This window comes from Martes martes (genome assembly GCF_963455335.1).
Source record: "Martes martes genome assembly, chromosome: 4".
NCBI lineage: Eukaryota > Metazoa > Chordata > Mammalia > Carnivora > Mustelidae > Martes > Martes martes.
The window spans coordinates 39,581,689-39,607,312 of NC_137891.1; the positions used below are offsets into that span (position 1 = coordinate 39,581,689).

General features: G+C 36.4%; 1 protein-coding gene across 5 annotated transcripts in view; it reads right to left on the minus strand.

The window, feature by feature from the left end:
• CPQ (carboxypeptidase Q) overlaps positions 1-25,624 on the minus strand; it is a 465,885-nt gene that overhangs the window by 430,691 nt on the left and 9,570 nt on the right. The window contains exon 1 of one of the 5 annotated variants that reach the window (XM_080803181.1): positions 15,489-15,501. The exons of the other annotated variants lie outside the window; for them this stretch is intronic. The gene's annotated coding sequence lies outside the window, so the exon portion shown is untranslated. Of the gene's footprint in view, positions 1-15,488; positions 15,502-25,624 lie in introns of those variants that run through there. 5 annotated transcript variants of the gene reach the window in all.

Here is a 25,624-nt window from a genome sequence, read left to right on the forward strand (position 1 = left end):
GGAAATGTTCTCAGCCTAGCACACTCCTTTTATCCATTATGCAGTCTGCAGAATTAGTGTCACTATTTGGGTTTCTTCATTTGGCTGTTATAATTTTGTCCATTTTCATGCCCAAACTTGAGCACAGGGGCTGGAATTTGAGAAGAATGTCAATTTGAGTCCTTGGCAATCTGAGGTGAAGTCGTGTTGACTTGGCACTGAGCAGGTGGCAAGGCCATGCCTGCTGACTGGAGCGGGAGGGCGGCAGGACTGTGGATTTGGGACCCACAGGCCAATGGCGTCGTGTATGTTGGGGATGTGGCTGGTTTTGCTCCTGGTCATGAATTCCTTTAACTTTTGTTTTTCTGGGAAACTCTATCTATTCTGAATGAAAGCCTTGCTGGATGAAGGGTGTGGGGGGATGGGGTAACTGGGTGATGGACATTAAGGAGGGCACAGGACCTAATGAGCACTGGGTATTATATAAGACTGATGAGTCATTGAACTCTATGTCTGAAACTAATAATACACTATATGTTAATTAGTTGAATTTAAATTTTAAAAAAGAAAGAAAAAACGCCTACCTGCTGAAGACAACAAAGTGAAAGAGACACAATGAGATGAAGGAACCTGGGCTCTGATTGGCATTGTTGAGATAACAGAACTATCCTACTTCTGGATTTCTTAATACTGAGACAGCATATGTCTTTATTAGTTAAGCAACCATTGGGTGGGTTTGCAGTCACTGATGAAAATATACTTGAGGTCAAAAGACGTACCTTAAAACTGAAAAATCAAGTATTAGCATTACATATTTAAATGTAAAGATATAAATGTAAATATGTAAAATACATATTTAAATGTATATTTAAATGTAAAGAGATATAAGGAGGAATACAATCTTATTAATTTTGGGGGTTGTAGGAAGAAGTAGAACTTTCCAAGTCTGCCCCATCCCGCACTACAAAGATAAATGCTAAAACAAAAATATAAATCTTCTGAATTATCGGAAAATACACACACACCCCACAAAGCAGAACTATAGTTCATGTTGTCAATTTAACAACAAAGTCATGATGACAAACCTACAAATAACCATATATTGCCATAAATACACATGGCCTAAACAAACCTATTAAAAGAAAAGTCTCTTAGACTGAATCTCAAAGCAAAATCCAATTACCTGCTGCATGTAAGAGGAATATCTTAGATTCAGTTACTCAGGGAGGCTGAAAGATAAAAGGAAGGGCAAAGGCTATAGCAGAAAATACCAAAGAAAAGAAAGAAGAAAACACACACACACAAAACCAGAGTTCATGATGTTAACTTCAGGTGAGTTTGATTGGAGAGCAAAATGCATTAAATGAAAAAAGACAGCTTATAATCTTAAAGGATACAAGCCAAAATGATGATTGTTATAAATATCTAATTATACAGCATCATTATCCATTAAAAAAAAAAGCTTAAAGAAAATACAAGTTTTAAACTAGAGAATAAAGTCTCAGCAATAGTAAACTTTAATTCTTTTCTTCCAACAGATGACAGAACAAGTAGACAAAAAATACCTCAGAATATACAAAATATAAAAATAAGGTATTTCTAAGCAATATACTCTGAAAATAGAGAATATAACTTCTTTCTAAGATCCACTGGTAAATTCATAAAATTGATTATTTGGAAACAAAGAAAACAAGTTCCAAAAATGGAGAAGCAATATAGACATCTGTGATCATAACGCAATAAAACAAATAATAACAAAACTAGAAAACAAAAGAACTCTACCACCAGGATATTTTTAAAGTTTTGTTCACTTTTGCATCAAAGAGGAAAGAAATCAAAACTGAAAATGTAGGCTATCTATAAGATAACGATCAAGAAAAGTAATATACTGATTTTTTTAACTATATAGAAAAACAAGATAATTATGCTATCAAGTGATATGGCTAAAAATATTAAGAAACAAGGAAGAGGAGCACCTGGGTGGCTCAGTGGGTTAAGTGGTGGCCTTCGGCTCAGATCGTGATCCTAGCTAGGGTCCAAGGATCCAGCCCCCTTTCGGGCTCCCTGCCCAGGAGGCTTCCTACTCAGTGGAGGGTCTGCTTCTCCCTCTGCCCCTCACCCAGCTCTCATGCTCTCTCTCTCACTCTCTCTCAAATAAATAAAATCTTAAAAAAAAAAAGAAAGAAGAATGAAAAATATTATTTAAGCACTCAACTCAAGAAGTTAAAAAGAAAGGGATAACAAAAAAAAATTAATAATGGTGCAGGAAAAAACTGGCAACCACATGTAAAAGAATGAAATGGCTACTTTCTTACACCATATACAAAAATAAACTAAAAAATGGATTAAAGACCTAAATATGAGACCTGTAATCACAAAATTCCTAGAGGAAAACACAGGCAGTAAATTCTTTGACATTGGCCATAGAAACATTTTTCTAGGTACATCTCCTCTGACAAGGGAAACAAAAGCAAAATTAAACTATGAGAACTAGATCAAAACAAAAAGCTTTTGCACAGCAAAGGAAACTGTCAACAAACAAAAAGGTAACCTACTGAATGGGAGAAGATATTTGCAAATGATACATCTGATAAGGAGTTAATATCCAAAATATATAAAGAATTTACACAACTCAACATAAAAAAAAACAAATAATCCAATTAAAAATTGGCAGAATAAACACTTTTCCAAAGACATACAGATGGCCAACAGACACACAAAAAGTTCCTTAATATCACTTACCATCAGGGAAAAATTTAAGACAAAGACATATACCACACAAATATCAATACCATATGATTCAGTCACATGTGGAATTTAAGAAACAAAACAAATTGAACAAAAAAAGAAAAAAGGGACAAAAAACAAACTCTTAAATACAGAGAACAAACTGGTAGTTGCTAGAGGTGGGAGTGGGGGGGGTAAAATAGATAAAAGGGGATTAACAGTACACTTATCTTGATGAGCACTGAGAAATGTATAAAGCACTGCTGAATCACTGTACTGTACACCTGAAACTAATATGACACTGAATGGTAATTATACTTGAATTTAAAAATTAAATTAAAAAATAAAAAGGAGAAATAGAAATAAATTTGCAATTAATTAATTAGAAAACCAGAACACACAAGAACTAGTAAGTAAACCTAAGAGCTGTTTGTTGAATGGAGGGAGAGAGGGAATAGAAAAGAAACACTTTAACTTGCTTAACTTCTCAAGGAGGAAAGAAAGAAAATGGGAAAAATCACAGAAACAGAAGAAATTGAAAGAATCCTGAAACACCTCTTTGCTCATTCATTGTAAGTTAACTTGAGAACTATGATGAAATGGATTATTTTCTAAGAAATCTCATCCCAGATGAAATTGAAAATATAACAGGCAAATGTCCATAAGAAAAGGAGGAGAAATTGTCAAACATTTATTCCCACCAAAACAGTACAGCACAGAGTTGTTTTCCCAAGGGTAATCTTGCCAAACCCTTAAAAAACAGATAACCCCAATGACATTCGATGTGTTTCAGAGCATAGAAAAAAGAAGGAAAGTCTCAAAATTATCTTTGTGAAGATATAAACCCCAGTAAAGATAGCACAGAGAAAAGTACAATCAAGAAAATAAGATGACTATCTCCACAGATTATGAAAAAGCTTTTGATAAAATTCATCATCCTTTGTGACAAAAATTTTTATTGTATACTGTACTAAGAATTCTCTTTTAGCATAAAATACCCTCATTGCATCTCAAAAGTCATCATATTATGCCCAATAAAAATACTATTAAGATAAAGATGTCCACTATAACTACCATTAATTTTTTGGAGGTCCTGGCAATATTAGACAATAAAAATAATTAGGTGTAAAATTGAAAAGGAGCTGGGAAAATTACCATTATTTTCAGACAATGTGATTATTTACCTAGACAACACAAGAGAATCAACTGAAAAACGTAATCAGCAAGAGAATACATTAAAGTAAGTGATTATAAACATAATATAATGGCACTGCTACTATATATAAATACAAACAACATTGAGAGCAGATATAAAGGATTAGTAGATTACATTTAAAATAGCAGCCATGGTGCCTGGGTGGCTGAGTCAGTTAAATGTTGGACTCTTGATTTCAGCTCAGGTCGTGATCTCCGGATCCTGAGATGGAGCCCCAAGTGGGACTCCATGCTGAGTGCAGAACTTGCTTAAAACTCTCTCTCTCTACTGTGGACTCTGAGAAATAAACTGAGGGTTTGGGAAAGGAGGGGATGGGGGGTTAGATGAGCCTGGTGGTGGGTATTAAGGAGGGCATGTATCGCATGGAGCACTGGGTGTGGTGCATAAACAATGACTCTCGGAACACTGAAAAAAATAAATTTAAATTTAAAAAAAAAAGATTCTCTCTCCCTCTCTCTCTCCCTCTGCCTCTTCCCACCACCACTAGCATGTACACTGTGCTAGCTCTCTCAAATAAATAAATAAATAGCCATCGAAAGTTATAAAATAGCTAAAAAATGTATAACAAGAAATACATACAATCTATATGAAGAAAACTCTTCAGTGTTACTAAAGGACACACAAGAATTTGACAAATGAGAAAATGAAGCATGGTCAAGGATAAGAAAATTAAGCATATTAGAGAAGTCAGTTCTCTCTATATTTTTATCTATAAACTTAACATGATCACACATACAACACACACATACACAAATTAATACTGTTTGAAACTAGACAAATGGATTCTGAAGTTCACAGGAAAAATAAACGAGCAAGAATAACCAGGAACATTCTGAAAAAGAAGACAAATGGTCAAGGATTAACACGGCAAAATATTAAAACCTGTTGCAAAGATATGAAATTTAATACTATGAGTTACTAATTCGTGAACAGACAAAAAGATAAGAAATAGATTCAAATATAGTTAGAAATTTTAAATGTGATAAAAAGAATTTGAATCCTGTGGGGAAAAGTGAAGTATTCAATGAATGATATGAAAGCAAAAAACTTCAAAGCTAAATGGGGGAAAAAATTAGCTGGATCCCTATATCATACCTTCCACCAAAATAAATTCCAGATAGATGAAAGATTTAAATGTAAAAACCATTAAAGAGTTACAAGAAAACAAGAAGACTTTTAAAACATAATTTCAGAGTGGTAACAAATTTTTAATTATGTTACAAAACTCAGAATCTATAGAAGATTGATAAATTTAGGTAATAGAAATGAAAAATTTTTCATAGCAAAAATTAAAACATGTCAAAAGACAAATCACTAAGAAGCTAAGAAAAATATTTACAAACCATAAAACACTGGGATAACTTCATAAATTCATTAAGAATTCTCACAAATCAATAAGAAAGGACCAATCAATAATGCTTTAAAAATAGAGACCAAAGATATGAACAGACAGTTCACAGAAAATACAAATGACTCTTAAGCTTTGCCAGAGATGCTCAACATCACTCATGATAGTAATGCAAATCAACAGAGTAGCATTTCGGTCCATCAGATTGCTAAAGATTATAAAGTTTGGTACACACCGTGGTGACAAGGGAAAGGAGAAAAGATACAATTACAGATTACTGCTGGGAGTGGTGTACATTTCTATGCAGAGCAGTCTACATATATGCATGAACTTTTCTTTAAAAAATATTTTATTTATTTATTTGTTTATTTGAGAGAGAGAGAGAAAGAGAACATGAGTGGGGAGAGGGGCAGAAGAACACGCTGCCTCCCCCCATGAGCAAGGAGCCCGATGTGGGGCTCCATCCAGGACCCTAAGATCATGACCGGAGCTGAAATCAGATGCTTAGCTGACTGAGCCACCCAGGCACCTGTACATGGACTTTTTAAGACAAAAATCCGTAAGATAGAACATGAAACTATTAAAAATGAAGTGCTATGAACAAATATTGAACAGCCTCCAAGAGGAAATGTCAGAAGAACAAAATAAGGTGCAGAACAAAACGTACAGTAAGCAACCTTTTAACTGCAACAAAACAAGAATATGCTCTTTCTTAAAGAATGCATAAGACACTGAGAACAGGAGATGCCTCTGAGAATGGGAGGGACTTGGTGAAGAGTAATCCAGTGGTTTGGCTCAAGGAGGAAGAGGGAAACTTAGATTTTACTATACACCCTTTTTGAATGGTATCTCATTGGCACATATGACCTCAAAATTATAAAGACTATAAAGGCTTTTTGGTATACTTCCTTGTCTCTCACTCATGTATCTTCTCAAATTCTCAACAAATATACACTTAGTGTTTATTCTTCTGAAGAAGGTGTCGCCTTTGTGGGTATTCTTGTTTTGTTCAGGGGAAGGCAGGATAAATTCCACCTTTAAAGGCATCAGTGTTTCAATTTGCAGTGTGATTATGATCTCTAGGAGGAAAAAAAATAGACAACACTGGATCTTTTTATAAAAAGCCCTTTAAATCATTTCTGTTTTTAAGCAATTGCTTGCCAAACATCAAAAGGGTTTTTCCCCCCACCTTTATATCCAGAGATAAACTATTTTTCAAAGGCACTTCTATTTTACTAAAAACAAAACAAAAATCAAGATTCCCAAAGTTTTGTGGGATACAGTTGTATCAGGGTATGAAGGGAATATCTCCTTCAAACAGAAGAAAAGATTTTGTTCACATTTTGCTTGATTCTCTTTCTTCTTGACAACTGCTATGCCAAGTTCCAACCTGAAAACATGTGTCTGTAATGAATGTGCTGGCAGACCTTTATCTAGAGAAATGTGAATCTAATGCAATAATTCTTGGCCAGATGCATTATTTTATTCATTATTTTAAAGTCTACACAAGCATTTCTTAAGGAAATTTATACCCTTAGTAACACCAATTCAGAGTGATATAAAAGTATACTCAGGTCAGGAAGTCTTACACATTACAGACTACAGAACTACACTATTCAGCTAAGCAGATCTGACTTCAATAAGATGTAAGGAAGTGTGTTTATTAAAATCTCAATAAACCCACAAAAGTGTTTAAAGTACGTCATCAAGGAAAGGACCAAAAGCTCAGAAAATACATTTATTTTAGTCCTGTTTCCTTCTCAAACTCCTTTCCTCTTCAGAACCTTTTCTGTTTTCAGGCGGTTTTCCGAGCAGGAGGAATCCAAGCTGTAATGGCATCTTTGCTTATTCCACGATGCTCAAAATTTTAAGATATCATGCTAATGGTTGACATGTTGCATTATCTACTAAAATAGATGCCCTGTGATAGGTTTCATTGTTTTTATCCAACAATTACTTAAGAAATAAGACTGTTTTTATTATAGGACTAGATATCCTGTGTCTCTACCTCCACTGTCTTAAAAGTAATAGAAAGGTGGGGCGCCTGGGTGGCTCAGTGGGTTAAGCCTCTGTCCTTGGCTCAGGTCATGATCTCAGGGTCCTGGGATAGAGCCCCGCATGGGGCTCTCTGCTCATCGGGGAGGTTGCTTCTCCCTCTCTCTCTGCCTGCCTCTCTGCCTACTTGTGATTTCTCTCTCTGTCAAATAAATAAATAAAACCTTAAAAAAAAAAAAAAGGTAACAGAAAGGTTCTTGTCAAGGTGTTGTAGGTTTTTTCTCTCTAACCACCCTTTCCCCCAGCAGCAACCCTGACTTAGCATTTTATTGGAATTGGTTCAATATGGTATTTGAGCTGCTTCCTAACTAGCAAGGCACACTCGTGCTCATACCGAAGCTGTCTGGTCACACTCTGTTGTTCCCCTACTGAGAGCCCTCACACTGCTCCCCATCTTGCTCAGAGTAAGAGCCTAAGTCCTTCAAGTGGCCCACAAGGCTCTTGCTACATTCAGACCTCATATCTACTTCTCCCTCCCTCTGCTCCAGTCACTCCGGCCTCTACAATGTTCCCACCTCAGAACCTCTGTACTAACTGTTCCCTCTGCTTGTACACTCTTCCCCAAAGGGAACATAGTGCCTTCAAAAGCTTTGCTCAAAATGCATATCTCACTGAATCAATCTTTGACAGCCCTATTCAAACTGGCAAGGACTCCCCCAATTCTAGCAGTCCTTGTCTCCTTCCTTGATCTGTCTGCATAGAACATGTCACTTCCAAACATCCTATCAAGTTAATCTATCCATTTGCTTATTGTCCATATTTCCAGTCTTGAATGGAAACTCCCTGAGGGCAGGAGTTTTCATTTGTTTTGTTCATGGCTATATCCCTTGGACCCAGAACACTGACGAGCACATGGCAGGTGTCAGAGCTGCTGCATAGAACCTGGCTAAGTACTACGTGAGCCCAGAGGACACTGTTCGGATAGTCTAGGAGGGGTGCAATGGTGCAGTCCTAGTATTTGCAAAATACCCGCTTTGTGATCTGTAATACAGCAGCTTTCACAAATGGTCTTGAGATGCCCATGAAGCTTTATTTTTGCCTCTTTTTGCCTCTATGGTTTTGTTTTTATTACATAGTAAGCTGATGTTGGATACTGCATAGAAAGACAATTATCTGAGTCTATAAAAACAGAAATCTTCATCTATTTCACCTAAATCTCTAAGAATTCCTTTAAACCATGAGATCTGATAGGATCTATTTTTCTTCCCTATCCCTGAAAACTGTATTAGTGAATTGTCACTCTAGTTAAAATTTAGTTGTGAAAATAATTCTTCAAAGAAATTCTACAGGCAAATTAGCTGATAATTAGGAAAGAATAAAAAATGTCAAATATTTATATATTCCATAAACATGAGCCAAGGAGAAGTTGGCAAGAATTTTCTTTTTTTTTTTCTCAATTTTTGGAGATGAGTTGCAGATTCTTTATATGATTCTTCATTCATCCCAAGCACTAGAATTACTTGGAAGAATGTTCTTTTAAATGTAATCCATTACAACCAACCTCAAATTGATAGGTTCCTTATTGCAGCTGCCAAACCTTAGCTAGGCCATTTGTTTTTCTTTAGTTTTGACAGTACAATGGTAAGTACTGCACTGAAGTTACCTATCTGAGAAAAGACATTCTTCTTGGCAAGTTAAGAGTTGAATAGGATTACAAGTACCACATTTACGGATAGCTCTTACAACTTATCGTGGAACGTTAGAAACATTTAAAGAGAGTCATGTCCACTCCCTAAGACATACTTGCATGTGCTTTTCACACACACACTTTAGTTTGTATGTACTGTAAATCTTATGTTTCTCTATTCCTAATAATATAATATTCTATATTCCTAACAGTTCCAGTCACCACAATGCTGAATTTAATGCAGAAATTCAGATTAAGTATTCATAGACCAGTCTGTCATTGATTGACATAAAGATTAAAGATTATCTACAAGAGGAAAGGAAACTAAAGTGTACTAAGTTTTTTTAATTAGACTTTTTATTTGGAGATAATTTTAGATTCACAAGCAATTCTAAGAAAGGTACAGAGAGATCCCAGTACCCTTTACCCATTTTCCCCCATCTTACAAAACTATGGTACAATGTCAGAGCCAAAATACTGTCACTGAAAGAGTTGAGATACAGAATATTTCCATCAGCACAAGCAACCCTCATTTTGCTGTTACGGCTATATCCACGGCCCCACCACTACCACTTCTTCCTTTAATCCTAGCAACCACTACTATCTCTCCCATTGCTATCATTTGTCATTTTAAGAATGGTGGTATATAAAAAATAATACAGTATATAACCTCAGGGTTGGCTTTTTTCATCCAAGTCATTGCCTATATTAATTGTCTGTTCCTTTTTATTGCTGAGTAGTATCCCATGGCATGGATGTATCACAATTTGTTCAACCATTCATCAATTAAAAGATAGCTGGGCTGTTTCCAGCTATTACACACACAGGTGCTATGAACATTAGTGTACAGGCTTTTGTATGAACATAAATCTTCATTTCTCTCGGATATACACCCAGGAATACAACTGCTAGATTGCCTGATATTTATATGTTTAGTTTTGGGGGTTTTTTTAAGATCTTATTTATTTATTTGACAAAGAAAGAGAGCAAAAGCAGGGGGAGTGGCAGGCAGAGGGAGAAGCAGGCTCCCCACGGAGCAGGGAGACTGCTGCATCCCAGGACCCTGGGACGCTTAACTGCCTGAGCCACCCAGGAGCCCCCATGTTTAGTTTTTTTTAAGAAATTATCAAACCCTTTCCTGGAGTGGCTGGAAATTACATTCTCACCAACAATGTATGAGTGATCCAGTTTCTCTACGTCCTTGCCAGCATTTAGTGTTATTATTTTACTCATTGTGATCGGTGTATAGTGCTATCCCATTGGTTTTAGTTTGCATTCCCCTAATGGAAAATGACGCACGACTTTCCAGGTGCTTATTTCTCTTCTGTATGTCTTATCCAGTAACATGTTTCTTCTTTTGTCCAAGTTCAAACTGGACTGCTTGCTTTCTGTTAACTTTTTTGAGTGTATATATTCTAGATACTAGTCCTTTGTCAGATAGGTGATTTGCAAACATTTTCTCTCATTCTCTCCCTTGTCTTCTTATCCCTTGACAGGATCTTCCACAGAGCCAAAGGTTTAAATTTTTATTTAATCCAACTTAACACTTTTTTCTTTTTAAGGGTAATGCTCCTGGTGTCAAGTCTAAGAACTCTTCACCTAGACTTAGATCCTAAAGACTTTCTTTTATCTTTTCCTAAAAGTTTTACAGTTTTACATTTCACATTTAAGTCCATGATCCATTTTGAGTTAATTTTTGTAACATGTGAGACTTAAGTCAAGGTTTATCTTTTGCTGATGGTGTCCAAATGCTCCAGCACCATGTGTTGAAAAGGCTAGCTTTCCTTCATGGCACTGCTTTAACACCTTTGTGGAAATCATTTGGACACATTTACATAGATCTGTTTCTAAGATCTGCTCTGCTCAGCTGATCTATGTGTCTATCCCTCCACCAACACTACAGAGTCTTGATTACTCTATAATAAGGCTTGAAATCAAGTAGACTGATTGTTCACACTTTATTCTGATCTCTGGGAAAAAGCATTCAGTTTTCCAGCGTTAAGCAAAAAGGTAGCTATAGGTTTCTGTGGCCGTTTTTTTTTTGTTTTGTTTTGTTTTGTTTTGTTTTTAATCAAACTGAGGAAGCTCCCTTCTATTCCTATGTTACTGAGAGTTTTAATCATGAATGGGTACTGAATTTTCTCAAATGCTTTCCCTGCATCAATTGATAGAATCATGTGACGTTTCTTCTTTAGTCTATTAATATGGTAGATCACATTGATTTTCAAATACTGAATCAGATTTGCTTTCTTGGAATAAACTCCCCTTGGTAATCATGTATAGTTCTTTTTCTATTTTGCTCAATTATATTTGCTAATATTTTGTTAAGAATTTTTGATCTGTATTCATGAGGGACACTGGTCTGTAGCTCTCCTTTTTGTACTGTTTTTGCCGTATGGCATCACAGTAATACTAGCTTCACAAAGCAAATTGAGAAACATTCCCCCCTTTCTGTTTTCTGGATTAGATTATATAGAATTGGTGTCAATTCTTTAAATATTTGGTAGCGTTCTCTAGTGAAACCATCTGGAGCTAGAGATATTGAATTATAAATTTAATATCCTTTGTCATTATAGAGCTATTCAAATTATTTATTTCAGGGTGAGTAAGTTGTAGTAGTTGTGTTTCTCGAGGAATTGGTCTGTTCCAACTACACCGTCAAATTTATGTATATAGAATTGCTTGTCATAGTCCCTTATTAACCTCTTGGTGTCTGCAAGTGGTGATTTCCTGCTTCATTCCTGATACAGCTATTTGTGTCTTTTTTTCCTCTGTCTGACTTGCTAAAGAATTGTCAATTTTATTAACCTTTTCAAAGAGTCAACACTTTGTTTCCTTAATTTTCTCTATTGTTTTACTGCTTTCGGTTTCATTGATTTCTGCTACTATGTCCTTCCTTCTCCTCGCTTTGGGTTTACTTTTATTTTCCTAGGTTCTTGATGTGGGAGCTTATATTAATATGAAACTTTGCCTTTTTCCTAATGTATTCATTTTAGCACTACAAATCTTCCTCTTAGCACTGCCTTAGCTGCGTCCCATGAATTTTGACATATTTTCATTTTTATCCTCTTTGATACCTTTTTTTATTTGAGACTTCTTCAACTCACACATTATTTAAAAGTGTGTTGTTTGGTTTCCAAGTGTTTGTAGATCTACCTGTTATTTTTCTGCTATTCATTTTCATTTTGATGGCATTATGGTAAAAAAAGAAAAAAAAACATTCTGTAGGAGTTCAACTATTTTAAACACGTTGAGGTTTGTCTTGTGGCCTAAGATATGGTCTTGGTATAATCCTTCATGGGCACTTCCCTCCTCCCCCCGCCATGGGCACTTAAAAAGAACATTTTTCTGCTGTTATGGAGTGATATGTTCTGTAAATGTCCATTAGATCATTGTGGTTGGTGGTGCTGCTGAGTTTTACCATACACTTGCTGATTTTCCGCCTAGTTCTATTAATTGCTGAAAGAAGGATACTGAAATATCCTTTGAATTTGTCTGTTTCTCCTTTCATTTCTACCAATTTTCGCTTCACAGCTTTTAACGCTGTTTTGTTGGTACCTACACATTTAGCATTGCTCTATCTTCTTAGTGGATTAACTCTATCATATAACTCTCTCTCTCTGTCTCTGATCATTTTCTTTGCCCTGAAGTTTACTTTACCTGGTATTAATATAGCTTTTTCTGCTTTTTTTGGTTAATCTTTGTAATGATCTAGCCAGTTCTCATTATATATTGATTCCATATTTGCTAATTTACTCACTCACTAAATTGTATTTATATCCCAAAAATCAATACTAGCAATATTTTTAAAGTCATTCATGGCCATGCACAGAACAGCAAAAAGTCTGAGTTGCCTGACACATATATTCCCAGCTAAAATCAAACAAGGCAATCACTCTGCCTTCTTGTTTCAACTTTCAAGCTAAAAACAAATATGCTTTTCACAATCTACTTAGCACCACATTTTCCCCATTTTTTGCTTTTTGTTGGTTATTTCACTGCTTAACATGGCCGGCCTTGAGCATAGCACTGAAGGACTGTTTCCAGTTCCTAAGAGCAAGAAGGCTGTTGGTGCCTTACACAGAAATGTGTGCTAGAATCAGACAGGACTCACAGCACTGTTGGCACTGAATTCAAAGTTAATGAATCAACAATACACACCCAATAAAGTATCTTTAAACAGAAACGCATATAAAACAAGAATATGTATTGACCAGTTGACAAAAATGTGAACAGAGGCTCACAGGAGCCTAACTCTGCATTTGCCCTAGGAGCAGTTCAGAGTTTGCTAATTCAGTGCTCACAGTGATTTAATTAGCTACCACAAATAAGGAGAATCAACTGTGTATGTTTTCCCATCTTTTTATTTTCAAGTTGCTATGTTACTATATTTGAAATGAGTTTCTTATAAACAGCATATAATTGGGTACGTTCTTAATCCACTCTGCCAATATGTTTTTTTAGTTGGTGTTTTTATAGCATTTACTTAATGTAATTATTGATATATTAGATCTTAAGTCTTTTGGTTTTCTATTTTTCCTCTCTGTTATTTGTTTCTCTAGGTCTGTTTATTTGTTTGTTTGTTTTTTCCTACTTGCCTGTGGGTTACTTGAACATTTTTTAGAATGCCATTTTGATTTATCTGTAGTGTTTTTGAGTATATCTCTTTGCATAACTCTTTTTAGTGGCTGCTCTATGTATCACATTACATATATAAAACACCTTAGTCTACTGGTGTCATCATTTTACCAGTTTAAGTATAGAAAACTTACCTCCTATTACATACATCCCTTTACCCTTCCATGTTTACAGTATAATTTTCTTAAATATTTTGTCCACACATATCTAGAATCACATTTTAAAAGTATTATAATTTTCACGTCAACCATCAAACACAATTCAGAAAACTCAGGAAAAAAAGGAAAGCAAATTTAACAGTATATTTGCTTACCAGGTTCTTTCTTTCCTTATATTCCAAGGTTCCTTCTTTTATCATTTCCTTTATGCTGAGAGAAATTCTTTTAGCCATTCTTTTAGGGCAGGTCTGCTTAACGTTGTTTTCTTTTACCTGAGAATGTCTTGATTTCCCCTTGTCCCAAGGATATGTTCGCAGGGTATATAATTCTAGGTTCACAGTTATTTTCTTTTAGCACCTGAAAAATACTGTGCTACCATTTTCCAGTCTCCATGGCTTTTGATGAGAAATCCACTCTCATTCTAATTATTTTTCCCCTATAGGTAAGGTGTCATTTTCCTCTGGCTGCTTTCAATATTTTTTGCCTTTAGTTTTCAGAAATTTGATTATGCGGTGTATTGGCAGAGATCTCCTTGGGTTTCTCCTCTCCTACTGGGAGTTTGCTCAGCTTCCTGAATCTCAAGGTTTATGTCTTTATCAAAGTTGAGAAGTTTTCAGCCATTATTTCTTTGAGGGTTATTTTCAACCTTAATTTCTTTCTCTTTTCTTTCTGAGGCGCCCAATGATATGAATGTTATATCTTTTCTTACAGTACCATAGCTCCCTGTGGCTCTGTTCAATTTTTTGCCATCTATTTTTTCTCTTTTGGTCAGATTGCTCTATCATTTAGTTTACTGTTTTTCCTTCTGTCCCCTCCATTTTACTGTTGAGCCCATTCACTGAGATTCTCATTTTGTTTATAGTATTTTTTTTCAGATGTAAAATTTCCATTTGATTCTTTTTTATATTTTGTTTCTTTGCTGAGATTTCCTATTTCTTTTCTGAGGCTTTCTATGTTTTCATTTGTTATAAGCTGTTTGTAATTGCTCATTAAAGCGTTTTTATTTGGCTATTTAAAATTTTTTTGTCAGATAATTCTAAATTCTAAAACTTCTATCATCTTACTGTTGATTTTCTTTTGTTATGATTTTCATTTGAAATACAGGCATTTTTACATTATGTTTTAAGATTATGGATTATTATTTAAACCTTCCATTTTAGCTGGTTTTCTCCAACACCACAGTAGTAGAAGCAGGTAGGGGTGCTGCTGCCTCAACATTGCCATTGGATATGGCAGTCTGGGCTCCCCACTTGGCTTCCACTGACATTCAAAGAGAGGATCTCCTTATAAACTCTGAGTGAGGGTGGGAGTTTCAGACACCCCACATGGTCTTCACTGACAATGCAGTAGGATGATCTCATTACTGCTGGCAATGGTGATAGTCCTTACTTTCCCTAGATCTCTTCTAAGACCATGCCATCAAGGAAGAGGGAGGGTGCATTATTTTCAACTGGGCCATAAGTCCAAACTCCCCACCTGGTTTCTACTTACTGCAAAGGTGGGGGTGGGGAGGTTCACTGATGGGTACTGGATATATGAAAAGTCCTGGCTCCCTACTTGATCTTCCCTGACACCACCGTGGCAGGGGTTTGGGATACCCTGCAACAGCCTTGTGAGGACAAAAGTCTAAGCTACCCACTCAGTTTCTGTTGGCATGGGTCACAGTGGAGGCACAGTTTTTTTTGTTTGTTTGTTTTTGTTTTTGTTTTCTGTAGTATCTGACTAGAGTAGAATGGTTACCTTCTAAGTTTTCTGTCTTGACAGACTATCCCCTTCCTGGTCCATTGGCTACAGCGAGCAGGCTTTTGTTAGGGTTTTTTTCTTTTTTTTCTATATTCATTGGCATTTCCAAACTGCCAGCTTTTTCAGCTCCAAGTCTAGGGTATAAGATGAAAAAAAAAAAAAAAAAACAAAGAACAAAGAACTCAGGTCCCATGGTCCCTAGCCAGTCTGCCTTCTTCTTTCCACCTCTGAGTCTTCTTATGTTTTATATATATATATTTTTCCCCAAGAGTTCTCAGTTGTTTTTAGTTATACTTAGGGGGATAAATAGGAAAAAGTACATCTACTCCATCTTTCCAGAAGTGGAAACTTCCCAGCATGTCAATTTTTAAAAAACACACTGTGTAAAGTACAAAATTTTCACAAAGCAAACATGAGTGTCAATACTACTTCTCTGCATGCTTCATTTTTTCTGGAATATTACCTTCTCTGTGAATCCTTTCTAAAACTATCCAAGTCAAAATTAATTACTTCTTTCTTTGTGTATCCACAGCATGGCATTTACTTTTCTGTAAAGCCTATAATCATCCAATGGTACCACCATTGGTCATATAAGTAAAGCAAACTGAAGATGAAGACCATGGCAGATTCATGTTTGGATTCTCAATGTCTGAATGTCTAAGAGCACACATGTATTACAATAACTCACACAGTGTGGGGAAAATGGTGGAGATCCAATAAATATCTGTTCACTGAATAAGTGAACAAATGAACATTTATTCAGCACTTGCCCATATGCTCTGAAACTCAAGAAGGGTTTGTTAAATTGGGCTAAATTGTTTCTGCATCTGTCAGTCTAATCAATCCACAATTACTTCTTCCCAAGAGGAAAAGAGAAGCTCACAAAGTATATCCAAGGTGCAATTATTGCAGATTAGTACTTTTTCCCAACCAACATTTAATTAATTAGCAACTATTTATTTAAAAACTACACAACCAGAACTACACATGGTACAGAAGAAGTGAAAGTCAAGATCCCTGCCCTCAGAAGTATAAAGTATACTATAGAGACTGAAAGATAAGCAAAAATCAAAGAGTACATAAATCAGTGAAAATGAAGTATAAGAAAAAAAAGGATATGGGTGACCTGTATCATTAAAAAGGACTTCATAAGAGAGGCAGGACTTCTGTCAGGCTTTTAAAGATAATTAAGTTTTAGTTGACTGAGAGGAAAGCAAAAAGAAGGGCATTTCAGGTCTGGAAACGTAAAAAAATACAAAGATAGAAATGAATTCAGACAGAGAGGAATTCCCTTAGAGGGGATAAAGCTGAAAATCAGAATTTGAAAATGACTCAGAATTCACACAGCATAGAAGAAGAAATAAAGAAATCACCATCATCTCAACTATATTAAAGTTTACAAAGATTTTTCAAACATGCATTTCCTCATTTAAGCCACCAAATATCTTTGATGAAATGCAGAGTGAAACATGGAGTGACTTGAATTTAGATCTTCAGACATTCACCCTTGTGCCACGTACACACCATTCTCTCTGTGTAATGTTCAAATAATTGGGGGGTTTATATTGGGTGGGGGTGATCTTTTCCCAGTGAGATAAATCTGCCAATATTTTAAAAGACAGATTTAAAAGAAGAGACTAGAAAGGTGATAAAAATCCTAACTAGAAAGGTAGCGGCGAACATGGGGAAGAAAGGAGTAAATCTAGGAGAGTTTTCAGAAGAAGATAGACGATTTGACAGAAGGGGAAGGAGGGGAGTCAAAGAAAAAGCTAAGGTTTCTGTTTCAGGTATTGAGGAAAATACTGGTATCTAGTCAAGGGGATCAGAAAACATGAATGATAAGTTCATATTTAGACACTGAATTTCAAGAACTTTACAGGTTTGTAGAAAAGCAGGAAGAAGAAAGACATGAATGGGTGCCTGGGTGGCTCAGTCAGTTAAGCATCTGCCTTTGGCTCAGGTCATGATCCTGGGGTCCTGGGATGGAGCCCCATGTGGGGCTCTCTGCTCAGTGGGGAGCCTGCTTCTCCCTCATCCTCTGCCCCTCCCCCCACCCCCCGCTAATGTGCTCTCTCGCTTGCTCTCTCTCTCTCAAATAAATAAATAAAATCTTTAAAAAAAAAAAAAAAAAAAGGACATCAAGCCAAGGAGCAGTGCATTGTTCACTGAAAGTTGTTAAACAAAACTAACCTGTCTGGAATCTAGAAGCCCAGAGCCACATTTGAATTGGTTACCTCAACCAAAATGGCTACAGTCATATCATGGTAGACTATGGTGGCTATGGTTTTTTACTTCTCAGCATTATGTCCCCATTTTCTCTTTTCTTTTCTTTAAGCTCATCCACCCTGACCCCCACACTCTAGTCTAGGCTGACTGTCAATCACTTCACAACCAAACTACTGAGACAGACTGGTCCAAGTAAGGCCAATCAGAATCTTCACCAACAATGATATATGGTATATTAACTACATTTTCCTATTTTCTTTATTCTTGATGCTCTCACATCTTGGGCCTCACTGATCAGGAGGAACTGCCCCTCCCAAGGTTAGCTGATTCACAGGCTTCCCTGTGAACACTCCTTTCATATGTAAATTGACCAACCTAAAACAACACCCTCCAACCATCCTCCAAATCACATTTACAACCTCCAAACTTGCTCAGTCAATATTTCCCTGCCATAATCAACCCAGGGCCAGCGACCAGACAACTTGAGATGGTCCATATACCTGAGAGCCCACTAAAATTATTCAAACCAATCCTAAGCCTGTTTACTTTGTCTCACCCATTCTTTCTCACCAAAACTACAATAAAGTCTTATGCACATCCCTTCCTGTCACTTCTCTGCCTCCTACCTGACCCTGGTGCTTCCTTAGGTGGCACCACATGGCATGGCATGCCCCTCCTCTTGAGAACTGTAACAGAATAGCTTTCCAATGGCAATCATTTCCTGATCTGATGGCTCCTCGCATCTGAATAATAATAAAATATATTTTAAAATATAAGGATGTTGCAAATAAAAGTTGTTTCAACACAGTACTGGAAGTCCTAGCCAGAGCGATTAGGCAAGAAAAAGAAATAAAAGGCATCCAAACTGAAAAGGAGGAAGTCAAACTGTCTCTATTGGCACATGACATGATATTATATATAGAAAACTCTAAAGATTCTATCAAAAACCTGTTAGAATAAATGAATTCAGTGAAGTTGCAGGATACAAAATCAATACACAAAACTCTGTTGTATTTGTATACACTAATAACAAAATATCAGAAAAGGAAATTAAGAAAACAACCCCATTTACAACTACATCAAAAATAAAATAAAATATCTAGGAATCAATTTAGCCAAGGAGGTGAAAGACCTATCTATTGAAAACTACAAGACATTCATGAAAGAAATTGAAAAAGACACAAACAAGTAGAAATATATTTCATGCCCATGGGTTGCAAGAATTAATATTGTTAAAATATCCATACTACCCAAAGCAATATACAGATTCAATACAATCCTTCTCAAAATTCCAATGGCATTTTTCACAGAAAGAGAACAAACAATCCTAAAATGTACATGGAAAAACAAAAGACCCCAAAGAGCCAAAGCAATCTTGAAAAAGAAGAAAAAACTAGAGGCATTGCACTCCCTGATTTCAAACTAAATTACAAACCTATAGTAATTAAAATAGTATGTTATTGGCATGAAAACAGACACACAAATCAAAGAAACAGATGAGAAGCCCAGAAATAAAATCACACATATATTGTCAATTAATTTACAACAAAGAAGCCAAGAATATATCATGGGAAAAGGATAGTCTCTTCAACAAATTGTGCTGGGAAAACTGCACAGCCATATGCAAAAGAATGAAACTGGGCCCACTATCTTACACCACACACAAAAATTCACTCAAAATGAATTTAAGAACTTGAATACCTGAAACCATAAAAGTCCTAGAAGAAAACAGGCAGTAAGCTCCTAGACATAGGTCTTGACGATGGTTTTTCCAAAAGGAAAAGTAACAAAACAAAAATAAACAAGTAGGAATATATCAAACTAAAAAGCTTCTGCACAGCAAAGGAAACCAGCAACAAAATGAAAAAGCAACCTACTAAATGGGAGAAAATATTTGCAAACCATATATGTAATAAAGGGCTAATATCCAAAATACATAGAGAACACATATAATGCAATACCAAAAAACAAACAATTAAAAATTAATTTAATTAACTTAAAAATGAGCAGAAGATCTGAGTAGACACTTTTCCAAAGAAGACATACACATGACCAAGAGGTACAGAAAAAGGTATTCTACATCATTAATCATTAGAGAAATATAATTCAAAATCACAATGAGATATGCCTTAATACCTGTTAGAATGGCTACTATCAAAAAGACAAAAATAATTAATTGTGGCGAGGATGTGGAGACAAGGGAACCCTGGTGCACTGTTGATGAGAAAGCAAATTGGTGCAAACACTATGAAAAACAGTACAGAGGCTCCTCGAAAAATTAAAAATAGAACTACCATATGATCGAGCAATTCCTCTTCTGAGTATTTATCCAAAAAAAAAAAAAACTAACTCAAAAATATATATGCACTCTCATGTTCACTGCAGCTTTGTTTACAATAGCCAAGATATGGAAGCAACCTAAATGCCTATGGAGAGATGAATGGATAAAGAAATCAAGGTGTCAAAAAAAAAAAAAAAAAGAAATCAAGGTGTCCATATACAGAAGACAATATTATTCAGCCATAAAAACAAATGAAATCTTGCCATTTGCAACAGCATGGATAGACCTCAGTGGCACTGTGCCAAGTGAAATAAGTCAGACAGAGAAAGACAAACACTATATAATCTCTCTTCTATTTGGAATCAATCAATCAATCAAACCAAGATCAAAGATACAGATAACAGACTGTTGGTTGCAAGAAGCAAGGGTGGAAAAGGGGGGAGAGAAATGTGTGAACTCTTTGGGTTTTGTTTGTTTGCTTGTTTGTTTGTTTATTTTAAATAAATGAAAATCAACAAATTAATTTAACTATATATATATTTTTAAGATTATTTATTTATTTATTTTCACAGAGAGAGAGACCACAAGTAGGCAGAGAGGCAGGAAGAGAGAGAGAAGAGGAAGCAGGATCCCCACTGAGCAGAGAGCCTGACGTGGGGCTCGATCCCAGGACCCTGGGATCACGACCTCAGTCTAAGGCAGAGGCTTTAATCCACTGAGCCACCCAAGCGCCCCAATTTAACTATATTTTTAAAAAAGAACCTCTCCTTGCTAAAGGATGTGAGGTAAATGTGTTTCTATCACTGGGATTTGTTTTTTAAATGTTCCTATTATGCTTACATTAGCTGCCTCTAAGATCTACCAGAGTAGATTTTTTGGTTATTATTCTACTCCCCAATTGCTTTTCTTACCCAACTTAATCCTATACAGTGTCTCTTTGCACTTAGTCCTAAACCCTGATTTTGTCTTCTAGAACCAGATCTACATTCTTAAATGCCTGCTAGGTATCTCCATCTATGGATGATTCCAAAGCCTAACTAACATACTCTCTTCTATCCAAGATCTTTCCTTCAAGGTTCCCTAGTTCTGAAACACGGAATACAAATGCTCCAAACTTGGCAGGTAGCTTGACTCTCCTTCTTTCTCCCCCAAAATTCTGCACATTGATCTACCACTGTACCTTTTCTGTCCTATCTTAGGGCAGTCCTTGAGGCCTCCCTCCAAGAAAGCAATATCAAGGGTCTCTGCTTTCTCTGTTCTCAGAGCCTTCTGCTCATTTTCTTCCTGAGGGCCACTGCAGTTTATTTTAATTTTATGTCTGCATTTCTGTCTCTGACAGTAGATCATGATTGCCTTGAAAGGAGCTTTGTTTTATGTTTCTATGTATTCTGATTTCTTCCATATTTCAGTGTTTGGAATAATGTGGGAATAAATGCTGGTTGAATTATTTGTATTAACTGCACTAATTACAGTAAATGCGATAGCAAATGAAGACAAAGCAAATACAATTTTAAAAACAGGATTTTCTTGAGTCTTCTGATAGTACAAAATAACAGAAAAATCTAATGAATGGGGTGCTGATTAAAATGGTATAAATATGTGAAGGGATAAAAATCTGAGGAACTTAGTATTTTCCCAGATGGATGAAAATAAAATAAATTTAGAAAATATGTATTCATAACTTCAAATTATTGGAAGGCAATTATGGTATTTCTGTCCCTCTACCAGACTACACTGAAGATTGAACATTTGCAGTAACTTGTGTTTTTAAAATTATACTTGAGAAAAGGTAAAATAAAGTACTCACGTGTGGGGAAAAAAAAATGTTGTTTCCACTGTGATTGCCAGGATGTGAATCTGGAGCTTTAGGCACCCATTTTGCCTACTATATACACAAAAAACCTATCTGCAGAATGAAATCAAGCAGGACAGGACAAGCTAAGCTCAAAGATAGGCAATTTGGGATAGAGATAGGCCCATATTATATCATTTGTGTCCTGGATCTAGCCATGTCTAAAGCCAGCTATATTCCTGAACTTTCTTTTTTATAATCTATAGAAGTTATAGATGGATTGCTTTCACTTACAACCAAATGTTCTGATTCAACATCACCAAACTTGTCAACTTTCCCAAAATCTCTAAGTTAGAAAGAGGATTTCCCTCTTTCTGTGAATGAAACCATAATTGTCCCTACCATTCAGGCTCAAGAGTACAAAAGCATCTGTTTATTCAATCGGCCACTAAATATCATTATTCTATCTTCTTACATCTCTTCCTTTTGTCCCTACCAATAACATTTTCACCACTTTAATTCTGATCTTCTTTATTTCTCTCACTTAGCAATAATGTTATACGTAATACATCTGAATTATCACCTTCGCTTTGAAATCTTTTCTTATCTGCCCTGGCCAAAATAATCCCCTACTCTGCTTTTTCCTCTCCTTTTCTACCTTTCTTCACCCCCACCCCCCTACAACCATCTTGAGTCAGCTCAGGTACAATCATTTCCAGGATGCTATACCTGACTTGATTTCTCTTCTCACAGGCGGTGCTGAATGTCCTCTTTAATGATATCCCAGCACCCTATGCTTACCTCCTTCAAAGTTTACCACAGCCTAAGTCAAAATTAACCAAATTACGTCACTAGTCTTAAAAGTTTTTCAAGGGAAAGATCAATGTTAAATGGATTATCTGTCCAGTATGTAGTAGAAGCTCAATAAATGCTTTTGAGCTTTTAAAGTGAATTGTGTTTCCTTCATCCTTGTGTCTCCATCATTCAGCACATGTGCGACACAGAGTAGCAGCTAGATTTTGGTTTTGGCTGGCTACGTGAAGAGCCTTCTGCAACAGGCTGAATGTGACCCCCAGGAAATTCAAATGTTGAAATCCTAACCCTAACAAGATGGTACTAGGAAGTGGGTCATTAGGTCATTGCAAGGTCACTAGGTCATAAGGTCATAAGGCTAGAGCCTTCATGAATGGGATTAGTGCCCTTACAAAAGTGATACTACAGAGTTCTTCTGTTATATTGAAGATACAGTGAGAGGTTGGAAGTCTGCAACCTAGAAGAGATCCTTCATCAGATCCCAGCCATGCTTGCACCCTGATCTCAGACTTCTAGTCTCCAGAACTGTGAGAAATAAATTTCTATTGTTTATAAGCCACCCAGGCTATGACACTTCGTTACAGCAGCCCAAACAAAGAAGACACCTCCTCATCTCCAGTCTGACTATAATTCTATCCACCCAACTCACGATTAAAGATTAATCTTGGCTCACAACCTTGCTTGATGGTGATTCCAAAAATGCTTTCATTAGCACCCTAGATTGCCTTTGCCTTTCTTCCTCACCCCCCTTATTTCTCAAAACTAAGTTTGAATTTTCTCTGTGCTTGCTTGCTCCATAATACCACCATCAACATTTACCTAATCATACCATATGTCTCCATTATAATCTAAGGTTGTCTGATCCCAGCCGGGTCTTCGGCATTGCTTGGCACCTCTCATATTTATCTTCAGCTGACCCCTGTCAAATTCCCCCACTGCAGCTGCTATAGAGTTTTTCCACTCTCCTTAAGCCCCAAATTCCACGCTTATTCCCCACATGCTCAGTGAAAGATCTCCTCTTCCACATAACTCAGAATACAATATTATAACCATGAGGTGAGGCTAGGCTTTCTTCATCCTCACCTCAAAACTTTTCTATCCCTTTATACAGCCCCTCTCAGCTCATGCTCCACTGAAAAAACTGCACATCCTTCTTTGCAAAGTCAAATTCTCTATTCATACTATACCAATGATTTAATTTTTCTCCCACTCTTTGGTTCCTTCTTTTCACCACACAGGAGTGCTTAAACTTCCTCTGTCTAAAGAGTTAATATTTCATTATTACCTAATGTTTGTTGAGCATTTACAATGTGGCAGGGCCACTGTAAGCAGTTCACAGCAATCATTTTATTTAATCTTGACAATAACCTTTGATGTTTTTGGTAGCATATCCCCTGTTTTACAGTTTAAGAAACTAAGGCCAGTATTGGGAAATTTGCTTAAGGTCACACAGCTCTCTACCTCCATATACAACTCGAACTTTTCTAACAAGTGTTCTAAATTTAATTCTTCTCCCTTATTTCCTGCCTCTCTTACCCTGCGTTTCTGTATAATAGGTCCAAAACCTTCACTGCCAGGCCAATCACAGCACCTTATAGCTGAGCGTCTCTGTTCTGTCAACAACAGAACATCCATCTGTACACTGTACACACAGATGCATACAATACCACTACCACAATCCTTCAAAATACACTTGTTGAAATGTTGAAAAAAAAAATTAATCCAGCCCTTAGGAGAATGATATTTAAAAAACAAAACACTACATAGCAGCATTGCCCTTTTCTCTTTCTCTAAGCTGCCATCACTTTTATAAATTTCCAAGCACAAAGCATTTAGAATTACGCTAAAGAAATGAAAGCACCGAGGAGGTTTTCCTGGGTTTGAGAAGCACTCACAGCCTCAGTATTTTTCTTCAGTTTCTTAACCTAATCCCCTGGTCCACAGTTTGGCACAGGTCCCATGGCGTTCAAGAAGAATTCTGTCCAAAACAAGAGGGACAAGATCAGGTCCAAAAAGGAAGAGCTCACAACATTATCCGCTCAAGAGCTTCCCCATCAGAAAGGCCAGGCTGACACCAGGTCAGCTGCAGAAACAAACATTTCTTCCACTGACAAGTGTTTAATTGGACATTTTGAAAATCTAATGTCATGTATGCAGATGCAAATGTTTGAAGAGTTGTTTACAGTGTCGTTTGTGCCAGACAGGCTCCAATGCCAAGCCAGCACACAGCCTCCCATTCTTCTGCTGGGCTCGGCTTCTAAAGATGTCTCAGGGCTCCCTGAGCCTTGTAAATTTCCACATCCACAGACTTATCTGTGTTTCCAAAGCAGAGTCCTTCTTCTCCCTTCCATCCTGGTCGGTCCTCCTCCTGTCAATCTCTGCAACTGCCTGCTCTGGTTCAAGAAAGGCTTTGGAGAAGTGATTTGTGAAGTGATTACTCCAGCTCTAGAAAGTATAGTGTTGAAGTTTTAGTCATTGTTGAAAAACTAACAAAAAGAAAATGCCAGACTCTAGGTCCCTGCCCAGAAATCAGGTCTTAGGTGATGCAATTATTTCGAGAATTAGTCAAAAATAAAAATCCTGCCACTTGTTTTGCATTTGATAAGTTCATTTCTTATGCAATGGTCTTCATTGTATAAAAAGCCATAAAAATTGGGATCAATTGTTAATGAGTTCATTCACTTATTCATACTACAAACATTGATTAATTACCTACTATGCCTACAGCAACTGCAAATATTTCCAATATACAGAAAGAAGGAATATGTCGTTCTTGGCCTCAGGAAGCTAGTGAAAGAGGACGGCAAATGACTGTCATACATAAGGAAATAAATTCTCATGTACTTACAATAAAGTAATGATAAAGTACAGCAGGATTATCACAGGAGAGAATAAGGAAGAAATAACAGAGAAGATGGTATTTCAGCTCAACCTTAGAGGATAGATTCATTTTCATTGCTGTATCGTGGGAAGGGTGTTTCTCGTTAAAGAACAACCATGAGCAAAGGTCTGAACATTTAT